This window comes from Mustela erminea, chromosome 2 (assembly GCF_009829155.1).
Source record: "Mustela erminea isolate mMusErm1 chromosome 2, mMusErm1.Pri, whole genome shotgun sequence".
NCBI classification, from domain to species: Eukaryota; Metazoa; Chordata; class Mammalia; order Carnivora; family Mustelidae; genus Mustela; species Mustela erminea.
Genome location: NC_045615.1, coordinates 123,742,739 through 123,758,114, shown reverse-complemented (window position 1 = coordinate 123,758,114; position 15,376 = coordinate 123,742,739). Strand labels below are relative to the sequence as shown.

The 15,376-nt window shown below is 32.3% G+C and overlaps 1 long non-coding RNA gene across 2 annotated transcripts; it reads right to left on the bottom strand.

Moving 5' to 3' along the window:
* Positions 1–572: 572 nt before the first annotated feature.
* On the bottom strand, positions 573–10,876 carry LOC116584968. Of its 2 annotated transcripts, XR_004283402.1 has the most exons (4): positions 10,828–10,876; positions 7,173–7,364; positions 2,201–2,333; positions 573–1,121 (listed from the first exon to the last, which is right to left on the bottom strand). It is a non-coding gene; the product is annotated as an uncharacterized LOC116584968 (long non-coding RNA). The 2 variants fall into 2 exon arrangements; XR_004283401.1 differs by lacking the exon at positions 10,828–10,876 and having other exon boundaries at positions 7,173–7,413.
* Positions 10,877–15,376: the final 4,500 nt, after the last annotated feature.

Genomic DNA, 15,376 nt, shown 5'->3' with positions numbered 1-15,376 from the left:
TAAATCCATCTGTGTCAGTTTTAAGTTTGAGAAATCCTTTGGTCCTTGCTATAAATCTTCAATGCTTTAGAATTTTCATGTGTTCTATGTCTTTTCTATTTCTTCTTGTGTCATATTTGGCAAGTTTTATTGTTCCATTATGTTGACTGTTTCAAATTATGTATATCATATATATTTAATATTACTTAGAATATAATTGTTTATAGCATATTTTGTACTTTATTGTATCATCGAAGTAATGGGTAGTACAGTAAAATGTACAAATTTAAGTATACAGATTGATACTATTAAAAATTATGCATAAAAACTTGTATCATCACATAGATCTAAACATATAAGTTCTTTTAATATCTCAGCAAGCTCATCCATGGCCCTTCTCAGGAAAAAGTCTTTTGATATCTAATAAAACAGTTTTATTTTTCACAGTTTTGAACTTCATATAATGAACTCATACCACATGTGGACTTTAGGGTCTTTAACTCTTTAAGTTTTTTACTGAGTATCATGTCTGAAGGTTATTCATGTTTTATATATAGCAGTCATTTGCACTTTTTATTCTACATAGGATAAATTTGTTACCTAATTCTACATAGGATAAATTTACCCTGATATATGTCAGTATTAAAGAACTTATCTGAGGAAGTGCGGGGTGGCTCAGTCAGGTAAGTGTCTGCCTTTGGTTCAGGTCATGATCTCATAGGTCCTGGGATTGGCTGCTGATGGGCTGGCTCCCCACTCAGTGGGGAGTTGGCTTCTAACCCCACTGCTCCCGCCCCTCCCCACTGTTTGTACTCTCTCCTACACACCCACTTACTGTCTCAAATAAATAAATAAAATCTTAAAAAAGAAAAAAAACTTAATCTGAAACCTCTGTTAACTGGATTGTTGTAGGAGTGTTTCTATCCACTATTTCTATTTCTCCCATCACATAACTTTTGTACACATCATCTAGTTTCTTGCCTCTGCATGGTTGTATTTGACAGACAGCCCAAACATTTGTATGAAATTTATTCTCAGTTTGTTATGAAATAAGTAACTATATTTCTTATTTTCTTCTCGCACTTCTTTTTTATCCTTTTTCCTTCCTTTTTTTGCCACATTCCAAACGTGATTTAAAATACCTGACAAAATGTACATAAATAGGAAAAGATTATAAATACATATGGACATGAAAGGAAATGAAAGTAACAATAAAGAACTAAAATAAATCCAAAGATTATAATTAAGGTAAAATTAGGGTTTTGTTTAATGAGAATGTGTCAAGTACTCAGGAATAACTAAGATTTTATTTAAGATTAAGACAACACTATCCAAGAAATAAACATGGGGAAAAAAAGCATATAAAATGTAGAAAATTGTTGTTGTAACCTAATCTTACATGTTATTATTTTTCTCTTGAAAACTAATCTAATGCACAATCCTACAAATCAGCACAGAAGAAAATAAAATCAAATACATTGATTGAAACAAAATGTTTTTAAAATCAATGTAATGTGATCCAGTAATTCCATTGGAATTTTGGATGTCAAGCTATATTAATTGCTTATTATAATATGTCTGACTGTAGGACTAGGTCTAACATACTTTTAATATACTCCTATTTGCCTTGTTTATTTGAATTTCTAGAACATTAAAAATGGATTAGAACCTTGGCTTTTCTCATATTGTCCACTATCTTGCTCTTGCATGATTATATTTGATAGTGAGCCTAAACATTTGTATAAAATCCATTCCCAGTTTGAAATTGAATTAAGTAAGCTTAAACCCACCTGGCTATAAGGAGAAGTTTTGTATTACATAAAGACACTGTAAAAAATAAATAATGGAAAAAAATGGTGTTCTTTCCCATACATGTGAAATGTATTTTCTACTGTAGGGATTTTAAAGTTGTATTTGCAATCTACTAATCACTGTCCCTCTCTAGGATAAAAAAATCCTACAAGAAATTTAAATATTCATACACAATCATGATAGTTTCATATGCAAATTTTATATTATCACAGGAAAAAGTGCTGGTTCTTCATTTGCTGATGCTCATCCTTCAGATCTCAGGTAAAATTTCATTTCCTTAAAAGAACCCTTCCTTGTAATCTTATATTAAGGAGGTTTGTTATTTTAACTTTCCACCTCCTAAGAGTGATTTTTCTCTGTATTTTTATGTTCTCAATACATATAGCATGGACTTTAAAGATTTACTTACTTTCTTGATTATTGTCTCTTCTATATCCATGAGTTTAAGACTCTGTCACATTCATCTTGGTATCAAAAGTGCTTCAAATAATGTCTCACATATTTTAGGTGTTCCAGAAATAATCTTGAAGCTAATACATACACTTAAAAAAATCTTTATTAAATTATGCAAGAATTCAAGTGATCACTGCTATATTCTTAAAACAATAGACTTATAGTATATCTTGATGGAAAGGTAAAGCTTAACTGACAAAATAGAGGAAAGGAATTTTAAGGATGAAGAACACGTGTGTTCTAATTTTAAAGAAATCATAGAGATAACTTATGGCCATTATAGCCAAAACACATTAAAAAAATAGTTTAGAGATAATCAGGTTTTAAAAGCCTTAGGAATATATAATGTTATGCTCAACGGAAACTTATATAACTATTCATCTTATTCTAAAAATGATTTTTTGTTGGGGTATCTGGATGGTGCGTTTGGTTGAGTGCCCGAATCTAGGTTTCAACTTGGGTTGTGACCTCAGGGTCCTGAGATTGAGCTCTGTGCGGGGCTCTGTGCTCAGCTAGAATCTGCTTATCCTCTGCTCCTCTTCCTAGTCATGAAATATCTCTCTTTATCTTTCTCTCTGTCTCTAAAATAGATAAATAAAATATTTAAAAAATAAAAATAAAATTGAATTTGTGTTAGCCCTTTAGCATTTGGTTACAGATAATTATATCAGTTTATTACATGATCAGAATAGGAGCTACTTTTTTCTTCATTCATCCTGCATCAGCCTCATGTATAAGGTAAATTAATTGATAGAAGTCTACTCTGGCTTGGAAAATTTTTCGTCACTTCAGTATCCCATTTGATTTAATGTACACACATAGAATCTGACATTTACATTTTCAGTTATGCTGTGAGATGGCATTCTTAGTTGCCCTTGCATCCATGACAGCATGTTTTCATATCAAAATGAGGTTCAGATTATGGTACATGGTATATAGAGTTATCTTCATATAAACATGGTATTTATATAACAACATTAAATTAGTAAATTATGTAAGTATAGATATGCATATCCTTAGAATATTGATCCTTACTTTAATATATACTTCCTTGTTTAAATTTTAATCTAAAATTAAGTAAATATTTTACATTAATATTAATTAAATATTGAAAGTAATATTAAGTTGAGAAAAGAAAAGAGCATTTCATAAAGTATAGAAGCTCAATACACTTTGATGAGACTGTAATACTTAATTTTCTAATCTAGTTTTTCAGAAATAAAATAAGGCATTTAGTCATGCAAAAGCACAAGTTTGGGCCTGGTGAAACACACACAAAAAAGATTTTATGTTTAAGAGATCCTTTAAAATCTTGATCTTCAACTAAGTAAATCTAGCTACAAAACTCTTCTTTTTAATTTACTAATTATCTGACTTTGGCCAATAGTCTTTCTGACTCAGACTCCAAATATGGAAAAAGGTGGATATACTTCTTCACAGCCTAGAACTATGAGGGAATTAAAAGCTATAATATATGCAAAAAGCTTTGTCCAGTGTCCGATATGTGGAGGGCCTTATGAATGGTCTTTATTAATATTTATAAAAATCACCTCCATAAACTATTACTTTTGTTGAAGTTATTTTAGTCATCTAAGATCTTCCATCATCTGGGGGAAATTTTGAACAATGTGCTTTAGAGCAAGACTATAAATATTATTATATTAAAAAGCATTTTCATTACTGAAAGTCATAAATTTCAGAGAAAGAGAATATAATCGTCAATTTTCTGGGAAAAAAAGTTGCTAACTGCAGTGAAAGTTTAACCATTTGGAAGTATAGGCTACAAGTAACCAGTTTTGCCTTAGCAAGATATATCAAGTAGATTATCCTTGTTTGCACTGACCCAGAGCCCTTGGGTTTCTTTTCCACTCTTCCATCAAACTGACAAACTCATTCATGCTTAGTGTACTTTTCTTGGGATTTATATATAATTATTATTTTAAATATTGAGTAAATTATTAGAATAAGATTAAAAAAACTGTAGAATAATAGTAATAATAATAATAATAATAAAATATAATAATAAAAAATAATAATAAACTCTGGGGAAAAATAGATAAAGAGAGTAGTCTTCTCAGTCTTCCTAAAATATTATTAGGTAAAAGCCTGCTGGCCCTAAGAACAAATGTCATGAGACTAGAAAGAGCTTTTGCATTATATGCAAATTATTTGCTTACTTGTATAAATGTTTATTAACCCATTTCTTATTAACCCCTATCTTAATTCTTTGCTATTTAGATTGTCTGGATACTATAGAACTAATATTCTGTTAGAGTCTTGAATAGCAAGTGTTTAATATTCAAAGATGTTATTGAAGTTTAAAAAAGTCATCTTTGACAGTTTTTCTCCAATATGCATTTAACTTGCCTGTGCAATGGTAATTATTATCTTTATGAAATCACGTGCTTTTTATGAGAAAGCCAAAGTAATCTAGGCTTACCTACTTTTAGTATTTTGCTTTTTTATTAACCCTTGTTTTTAAGTATAAAGTGTGGCTATTTTGCATCACTTATCATGTATGTACTTCATTTTTAATATCATAACACATGGCAGAGACTTTTCTTATATTTCTTTCCTAACTACAACTGTGTCTTTTTGCATTTATCAGAATATGTTGAAATTATTAAAAATGATATGCTTATTCAGCCTGTGTCTTCAATCATGTGTGAAGACTGTTATGGGGGAATGAACAAATTACTTAATTAAACTTGTTTTATGTAAACCACTTTTATAAATGACTTTTAATTCCTGAAAATAATAAAAGTTGTATGTATTTGCAAAAATATTGCATACTAAATTAACTTATAATGGCCTTGTCATATCCTAGAGCATTGGAAATATTTTACAAAGGTTTAATGGGCATGAGCTCATGACAGGTCACTAATGGAATCTACTTAATGTAAGTCTCGGGAAGTTGTTTTTCTTTTTTTTAACTTTTCATATATATCAACCCCAAAATAGATACTTTTCCCTATGATTAATCATGTAGAGTGAATACAACTAAATTAAATTGAAAAAGAAAAACAAACATGGTATACTTATTCTCACTTAACATTATCTATACATAAATATAAAATCAATATGTCTCAGAATCCTATACTTTTATTTTTTGAGAAATAATTATAAAAAGGCCCTCTCCATTCTTAACTTGATCCCTCCCAGCCTCAGCTTATAAACTAGTTATTTTTAGAGGCATAAACAAGATGATTGAACAATTAAATGTTGACAGGAAACTGGAATTTAAAGATAAACTATTGGATATGCAATTTTACAGATAACATCAATGTTTGATTTGAATTATTTATTAAACATCAATGTTTCATTTGGCAAGATTCAATACATAAGCAGTATAGCAAATAATATACAAAGAATAAGTTGCTGTCTAGAGGAGTATTTTAGCTTCATTTTTAAATCATTAACTTGATATTTATATACTAGTTACATTGACTCTTAAGATTGAGATAGTATACCTATGATACATATGTCATAAATTTCCCTCTTTTACTTTGGAGAGATATCACTTCTATCATGTTATTCTGTCATATTAAGTCAAGGTAGGTTTTGGGTCTTCTCAAAATAATGGTTCCAGAAAATTTTGCCAATGCATTAGGATTGGAATATGAAATATAATTTATCTAGGACAGTTTAAAATAGATCATCTATTTCAAGGGGGAAACAAATGCTTGTACTAATTATTTTACCTAATAAAATATAATTACAGTTTTAAAATGAGAGATAATGTGTTAGTGAACATTATTACTATATATCCTGTAAGAGAAATCCTGTTAATTATCAGGAGGTATGTAGACTAGAGAGGAAAAATATTTAAATTGCTGATTAGTTAATTTCTTTATCTCCCCCACCATGGAAAATTGTGTGATCTCTAAAATTTCTCATACTATGTGAATCTTTAATTTGCTTCATGAAATATAGATCACTTTAATTTTTTAAAGGTAGATTTAGAAAACAGTATTTGAGTATGAAATGAGATTAAATGTACTAGATAAAAATTCAGGGTTCCTTTACACAAAGTGGAAAATTATATTTACTTATGAGAAGTACTTAATGTTGTCCACTATGATTGATTAATATTCTTCTAAATTTGGAAATCACAAATGATTGTGAAAATAATAAATTAAATTATTGATATGTCCTTGGAAAACATTTCAGAATGGAATCCTTTGCTATGTAGTCATTTCAGTGTAAATGCATTTCCAACAGAGAGGTTAACTCTTTTTAGAGTCAAAAGAGCCCACACTTGGCCACTTTTTAATCTAAAATAATATATATTGTAGACATACATATATTGAACATTCCAAAAAGTGGAAATAGAAAACAAGCTTCATACCATATGATTGTAAAATGATCTATGTTCTCACTGTCCTCACATTTCTAGTTGGAATAAAGATTTAGAATAGCAGCTTTTAATTAAATATCAGTAAATCTATTTATTTATTTATTTATTTATTTTTAAAGATTTTATTTATTTATTTGACAGAGATGACAAGCAGGCAAAAAGGAAGGCAGAGAGAGAGGGGGGAAGCAGGCTCCCTCCTGAGCAGAGAACCCAATGTGGGGCTCAATCCCAGGACCCTGGGATCATGACCTGAGCCAAAAGCAGAGGCTTTAACCCACTGAGCCACTCGGGCACCCCTATCAGTAAATTTAAAACAACTTTTACTTATTAAAAATGATCATGGGCCTCCTGGGTGGCTCAGTGGGTTGGGTTTCTGCCTTTGTATCAGGTCATGATCTTGGGGTCCTGGGATGGAGGCCTTCATTGGGCTCTCTGCTCAGCGGGGAGCTTGCTTTCCTCTCTCTCTGCCTACTTGTGATTTCTCTCTCTGTCAAATAACTAACTAAAATCTAAAAAATAAATGATATGATGTAAGAGTTATAAAGTTAATATTATATGGTACTTCACATACCTGAACTTGAAGGTGGCTGCAAGGTCATCTAGAGGTCCAACCAAAGGTCAGGATAGACGAGCACTTTTCTTTGCAAGTCATTACTAACTTCCTTTGGGCAAATATTTCTTTTCAAACTTTGTCTCTTTCAAATTGAAATTTTATTTCTCTACTCTTTTAAGATTCATCTTCATGTAACAAACAGGTAAAAGCCTAGAGATTTCGGGAAAAAAAAAGCAATGGTGCAAGAATATTTAACTAGAAAAAAAATCTCAAATGCTCTTTATTCATATTTACTATTTGTTTGTTTAATTAATTAATTAATTATACTTAAAAGGATCCATTTATTTGCATATGTAAGTTATAGTCCTGGTCAAATACTCTTTAAACTGAAATGGCATCAATCTTAATCTGAGGCAAAAGCAATAAAATAAATAAGGCTCTCACTAGTTTGTTTTTGTTTTTTTTTTCTTTTTTTTGAAGATCTATTTATTTATTTATTTGAGAGAGGGAGAGAAAGCATGTGAGAGAGAGAGAGGGAAAACACCCGGAGGGGGGGCAGAGAGAGAGGGAGAAGCAGGCTCCTCGCTGAGCAGGAAGCCTGACACTGAGCCTCCTTACTGAGGAGGAAGCTCCTCACTGAGCAGGAAGTCTGATCTGAAGCCTGATCTAGCTAGATCCCAGGATCAGGGCCTGAGCCAAAGGCAGTCACCCAACTGACTGAGCCAGCCAGGGGACCCAGATCTCACTGGTTCCAACATGATTTCTGTAACTAAGAAGAAGTCCTTGTTTACCTTTAAAAATTCAGACAATGCCAGCAAATGCCTTTAAATCTTTGCAGATACATTAGATTAATACACAATCATAATCTAAATATTCTGAATCACTAGTGGAAAGCAAACATTTTTGTCTCAGAAAAATAGGAGACTTAGAAATGGAAGAAAAATAGATGAGTTTTTTTCCAAAATTTGGAATCCAAAATATCTACTTACATTTTATATTCTCTTTCTTTATTTTTGTTTGAAGTTTTTATTTTAATTCTAGTTAGCATACAATGCTATATTAGTTTCAGGTGTACAAGAATATTTTATATTCTTTTACATCCAAGATTTCTTCATCCCATGCCTCCTCACTTATGGAATGCATAGGGGCATCAAAAAGTATGATTTTGTATGAGAAAACTTCAGCATATTGAGGCCACCTGAAATTTGAAATCCAGCTCCTTTTTATTACCCCTTTTTTTGTTCTCTGTAATGGACTCTCTATCTCCCATTAGTTATATGAGGTATGGAAAAAGTTAAAAAAGTTTTTTATACTTCTGGTTTCTATCTTGGTTTCTCATTCAAAGTATATTTTTCATCTGCTTAAGTCAGCATTAAGTAAGCTGTTTTTGAAATGAGCTTTATATTATTAAAAATGTTTTTCTTCCTATAACCATAGCTATATTAAGTAGAAAGAAAATCATTTTTGTAAGAAAATTTGTCCCTTTCAACCACAAAAATTGGTATATCATAGCATATTTTTTGTTCTATCACTTGTATGAGCTTTACTCAAGTAACTCAAATTAAAACTGTGAATGCAAAAAGTAAAATATGAATTATGGAATGTGAAACTCACTGAAATGTGAAACTCCAGCTCAAAAATCACATATTTATGCCAAAAATACATGGAAAGAATAGAATGTAGTAAAAAAAAAGTTTATAGCTTGTATCATTTACTAATGCAATTTACCAATGTTCCAGTTTCTTCAAAAATTTTGATAATTTTGCTCAACTTATGACAAAGTACAAGACATCTTCCTCTCAAGAACTCTGAGTATATTAGTTGCAAATAATAATGTATAATCCTTCTAAAGACTAGTTACTTTTAGCATCTGCAAATCTTAATTTGCACTACAAATTCTCATCCTAGACCTGACATGCGTTTTATCTAACGCATTTAGCCGATAAATTTCCATTCTGTTCTCATTTCCCTGGTTATGAAGTGAGAATATTAAATTTTGCCTTGAGTGTTGTGAGAATTAATTATTTAATGTTTATAAAGTTCCTTCCAGCTCTAAAGTAGAAAAGTCACAGAAGCATTTCTTATACATGGATATTCTCATAAATGCAAATTATGGAAGAATTATTATTACTAACCATAAACAAAATACAGAAGTCAGAATTAGAAATGGGGTCAAAGATGCTATAATACAATACACAATGTATATTGTAATTGTTTGAGAAGTGAGTTTCCATGTTTTATATATATATTTTTTTTCTCTAGCTATGCTAAATAACACAAAGTTAAATTATAGGTCAAGATGGTCTAAAATAGGGGCGCCTGGGTGGCTCAGTGGGTTAAAGCCTCTGCCTTCAGCTCAGGTCATGATCACAGAAGTCCTGGGATCGAGCCCCGCATTGGGCTCTCTGCTCAGCAGGGAGCCTGCTTCCCCTTCTCTCTCTCTGCCTGCTTCTCTGCCTACTTGTGATCTCTCTCTCTGTCAAATAAATAAATAAAATCTTTAAAAAAAAAAAAAAAGATGGTCTAAAATAGAGAAGATGAGCACTTCTGTGAACCCAAAGCCATTCAATGAAAACAAACTTTTAAATCAATAGGGTCACATAATATAATTTCACAATGGACACCTGTGTAAGTTGGACTCCAAAAGGCAGACAATGGTGAGAAATATTACCTGAATCAGGCTTTGACTATATTCTGCAAACCAGCATCAATACATTTATAGCTATTGATGGTTCATTTGCGGGTCTAACCCTATTGCTAATCATTGGTAATGCATTTGTTAATTTGTTTCTTTGTTTTGTTGATTTGACTTAAAAAGTAGAGAAAGAAGAAGGATAAGGATAAGGAAAAGATTTTATTTATTTATTTGACAGAGAGAGATCATAAGTAGGCAGAGAGGTAGGCAGAGAGAGAGGGGGGAAGTAGGCTCCCCATCGAGCAGAGAGCCGGAGGCAGGGCTCAACCACAGGAACATGAGATCATGACCTGAGCTGAAGGCAGAGGCTTAATCCACGGAGCCACCCAGGCACCCTAAATGAAGTGAATTTTAAACAAAACTTAAATTATTTTTGCTAATATTATATTCTTCCTACCTTTTTGGTTTAAATTCCCTCTCTCTCTCTCTCTCTTTTTTTTTTTTTTTTGCAGCTTTACTGAAATGTAATTGACATATAAAATTGTATAAGTTCAAGGTGTGCAGATTGATGAATTGATACATACACATATATATATATATATATATATATAGTGAAATGGTTACCACAATAAGGACAGTTAACAAATTCAACACCTTATATTTTGTGATGAAAATATTTAAGACATCCTTTCTTAACAACCTTCAAGTACGTAATAGTATTGCTAATTAGATCACTGGAACTTATTTGTCTTATAACAGGAAGTTTGTACCCTTTGACCAGATTTCCCTGTTGTTTTCAATCACACAATAATAATAAAATAAATAGTAATATGCTGTTTGTAAGTTCTCTTGTCCTTTAGAAAATTTTAAAAGATAAAATGGCAACTTATACTGGTCTTTTTCATTTTTCATGCTTTTTGATACCCAAATGTCTGGATAATACCTTGAACTTACATATATGTGTTCAAGGATTATGTTTCACAATTCTTGTATTGTAAGTGGACAACACAATACTATCATTAATAAAAATGAAAATACCTGAGAGTTGGCTCTACAGATTTTCCATCACATGTGTAAGTGGACTATGGTAGAGAGAAAGAACAATATAATTAATTTATCATTCTACTAATTCAAATATTTTTGGAGACCAGGTCTTGGAAGTCCAAAATTTAACTTTGTGGGATTGATTTTTAATATGTTACACCAACCAAAATAAAATAGCACTGTGATTTCTTTCTTATTGATGCATTATATAGAGAGACTTCCTAAAAAAAGAAAATTAAATACAATTCATATTCCAATATTTTTCAAATCCCAAAATACATTTGAAAAAAATTTAGAAGCAGTGTATTGAACGGGGATATGCAGTTTGGTTACGCCAAAGAATTCTTTGGTGAGTTGATAGAAGTGTTAACATTTATGGTTCAACTTTTGATTGGTGAAAGAGGGTCACGTTATTACATTAACTTTTGTAGTTATAACTTTAAGTATAATCAGTAATAGGAAGCCTGTGGTGAAAATGCTATTGCTATTTCACAAATGACTGATGAAAAGAACTGGCTCTAAAATACTAAACTCTATAGCTTTGGTCCATGAAAAATAGCATCAACATGATTATATTTTGAAAAAAATTCTCCCCAAAGCTTAAAGTCCATGCTAAATAAAACACTGAAAGCCATTCAGAATTTTAGGTTCCTTAATGACCAAAATTTATTAAAGCAAAATTTATGGAAAATGGAATAATGGCTATTTTTAAAGTCAGATACAATTTAAAAGGCTTTTGATCAAATATCCAGCTTTGAACTACAAATATTCCTTACTTTCTGAGTTTGTCAAATATCTTGCTTTGTGTTTGGCCACTGGAACATGAAAGTGCTTATGTTGGTAATAAAATTAAAGAAGTCTAATTAATTTATATCAACTAATATAAATATTGTATTGTCCAAAAAAATCAAATTTTGTTTTGTTTATTTCCATCAACTACCATGATCTCTAAAAATGCTTACTAGTTACAGAGGTTTTATATAAATTAAAAATTTAGTAAGCTCTAATTAACTAATGATACAGCTTTTCTATTTTTAAAACAAGTTATTTGAAGAAGAGTCCATTTGTTTCCTCTTTGTTTTGAAGTCCAATTGAAACATAAGTAAAATTATGTTTAAATTTTAGATATCAGTGCTAGAAAAGTAATTAAAACCATCTGAAATCTTCTGCTTCATTGGCTAGTGTCGTGTTTCATTGATTAAACTCTTATCACTAAATGAGAGATTTCTTTGATAAAGTTTCTGCTTAACGGGCGCCTGGGTGGCTCAGTGGGTTAAGCCTCTGCTTTCAGCTCAGGTAGTGATCCTGAAGTCCTGGGATTGAGTTCCACATCAGGCTCTCTGCTTGGCTGAGGACCTGCTTCCCTCTCCCCTCTGCTTGCTTCCCTGCCTACTTGTGATCTCTCTCTCTGTCAAATAAATAAATAAAATCTTAAAAAACAGTTTCTGTTTAAATATTAAATATTTTGTCATTTTTCATTTTTTGTTGTTTATTACACATTTTACACAAAATGTGTTTATCCAATATATCCATATATCCAATATATGCTTTACAAATATTTTCCTTCAATCAATGGTTGGACTTTTTTTATTTCAAGTTTATATTTAAATTTTAGTTAACATATATGGTAAAATTGGTTTCAACTGTAGAATTTAGCGATTCATCATGTGCATATAACACCCAGTATATATCACAAGTGCTCTCCTTAATATCCATCATCTATTTACCCCATCTCCCTGCCCACCTCCCTCCATCAATCCTCAGTTTGTTCTCTATAGTTGAGTCTTTAGCGGTTTGCTTCCTCCTCTGTCTCTTTTTTCCCTTTCCCCTATGTTCCTCTGTTTTGTTTCCTAAATTCTACATATGAGTGAAATCCTATGGTATTTACCTTTCTCTGACTAGCTTATTTAACTTCACATAGTACGCTAACGACATCTACTTCATTGCACATCTTTTTTTTTTTTTTTAAGATTTTATTTATTTGACAGAGAGAGATCACAAGTAGGCAGAGAGGCAGGCAGAGAGAGAGGAGGAATCAGGCACCCTGCTGAGCAGAGAGCCCGATGTGGGACTCGATCCCAGGACCCTGAGATCATGACCTGAGCCGAAGGCAGCGGCTTAACCCACTGAGCCACCCAGGCGCCCCAATTGCACATCTTTTTGATTGCTGAGTAATATTCCTCTCTGTGTGTGTGTGTGTGTGTGTGTGTGTGTGTGTGTGTCCTCTTCTTTATCCATTCATCAGGTAATGGATGGTTGGGATATTTCCATAATTTGGCTATTGTTCATAATGCTGCTTTAAACATCAGAGTGCATGAGCCCCTTCAAATCAGTATTTTTGTATCCTTCAGGTACCTAAGTGTGATTGCCATGCAGAAGGGTAGTTTTTTGTTTTTTGTTTTTTAACTTTTTTGGGAACCTCCTGGTTGTTTTCTAGAGTGGCTCTACCAGTTTGTATTCCCATCAACAGTGTAAACATTTTCCCTTTTTTCCACATCTTCACCAACATATGTTGTTTCTTGTGTTCTTAATTTTAGCCATCTGACATGTGTGAAATGGAATCTTATTGTGGTTTTTGTTTATATTTCTTGATGATGAGTGATGTTGACCATTTTTCCCTGTGTCTGTTAACTATCTGTATGTCATCTTTGGAAAAATGTCATTCATGTTTTCTGCCCATTTCTTAACTGGATTATTTATTTTTGAGATGTTTAGTTTGGTAAATTATTTCTAGATTTTGTATACTAACCCCTTAGCAGATACGTCATTTACTAATATCTTCTCCCATTCTCAAGGTTGCTTTTTAGTTTTGATTGTTTCCTTCATTGTGCATAAGCTTTTTATCTTGATAAAGATCCAATAGCTTATATTCACTTTTGTTTCCCTTGCCTCAGGATACACGTCTAGTAGAAGATGCTATAGCCAGTTTCAAAGAGTTTCTGCCTGTGTTCTCCTCTAGGATTTTGATGATTTCCTGTTTTACATTTAGGTCTTTCATCCATTTTTAATTTATATTTGTGGATGGTGGAAGAAAGTGGTCCTGTTTCATTCCTCTGCACATTGTGTCCAGTTTTCCCAACATCATTTGTTGAAGAGACTGTCCTTTTTCCATTGGATAGTCTTTCCTGCTTCATCAAAGATTAGTTGACCATATAGTTGCGGGTCCATTTCTGGGCTTTCTATTGTGTTCCTTTGATCTTTGTGTCTATTTTTGCACCAGTACCAGACCTTTGTAATATAGCTTAAAGTCCAGAATTGTGATGCCCCCAGATTTGGTTTTCTTTTTAAGGTTGCCTTAGCTATTTGGGGTCCTCTGTGGTTCTATAAAAATTTTAGGATTGTCTGTTGTAGCTCTGTGAAAATTGCTGGTGGTATTTTGACAGGGGTTTCAATAAATTTATAGATTGCTTTAGGTAGTATAGACCATTTTAACAATATTTGTTCTTTCAATCTGTGAGCATGGGATGTTTTTCCATTTTTTTGTCATCCTCAATTTCATTATAGAGTTTTCAGAAGACAGACCTTTTACCTCTTTCGTTAGGTTCATGCCTGGATATCTTATGGGTTTTGGTGCATTTGTAACTAAGATCTATTCTTTGATTTCTCTCTCTATTGTTTCATTATTGGTGTATGGAAGTGTCACAGATTTCTGTACATTGATTTTGTACCCTGTTACTTTGCTGAATTTGTGTATCAGTTCTAGTAATTTTTTGCTGGAATCTTTCAGGTTTTCTACATAGAGCATCATATTATGTGTGGATAGTGGAAGTTTGACTTCTTCCTTGATGATCTGGATGTCTTTGACTTCTTGATTTTGTTGTTGATTGTTGAGACTAGGACTTCCCATACTATGCTAAATAACAGCAGTGAGACTGGACATCCCTGACTTGTTCCTGACTATTGAGGAAAAGCTTTCTGTTTTTCCCCATTGAAGATGATTTTTTTTTTGGATGTTATTTGTTTATTTGGAAGAGGGAGACAGTCTAAGAGATAGAGCTTGAGCGTAAGCAGGGAGAGGGGCAGGGGAGATGTAGAAGCAGACTCCCCAATGAGCAGGGACCTGATGCGGGGTTCGATCCCACAACTTTGGGATTATGACATGGGCTGACAGCAGATGCTTAACCAACTGAGCCATCCAGGCAACCCTCCCCACTGAGGATTAGCTGTGGGTCTTTGTTTAGCTGGTCTCTATGGTGTTGAGGTATGTTTCCTCTATACCTATTTTGTTGAATGTTTTTATAAAGAATAGACGCTGTACTTTGTCAAAAGCTTTCTCTGCATCTACTGAGAGGATCATGTGGTTCTTATCCTTTCTTTTTATTAATGTGATGTGTCATGTTGATTGATTTATGAATATTGAACCAAATCTGCAGCTCAGAGATTAATTTCACTTGATCATGTGAATCATTTTTTTAATGTATTGTTGGATTCAGTTTGCTCATAACTTTTTCAGAATGTTTGCATCAATGTTCATCGGGGGTCTTGGTCTGTAATTCTCCTTTTTAGTAGAGTATTTCATTAATTTTGAAATTTAGCTAATGCT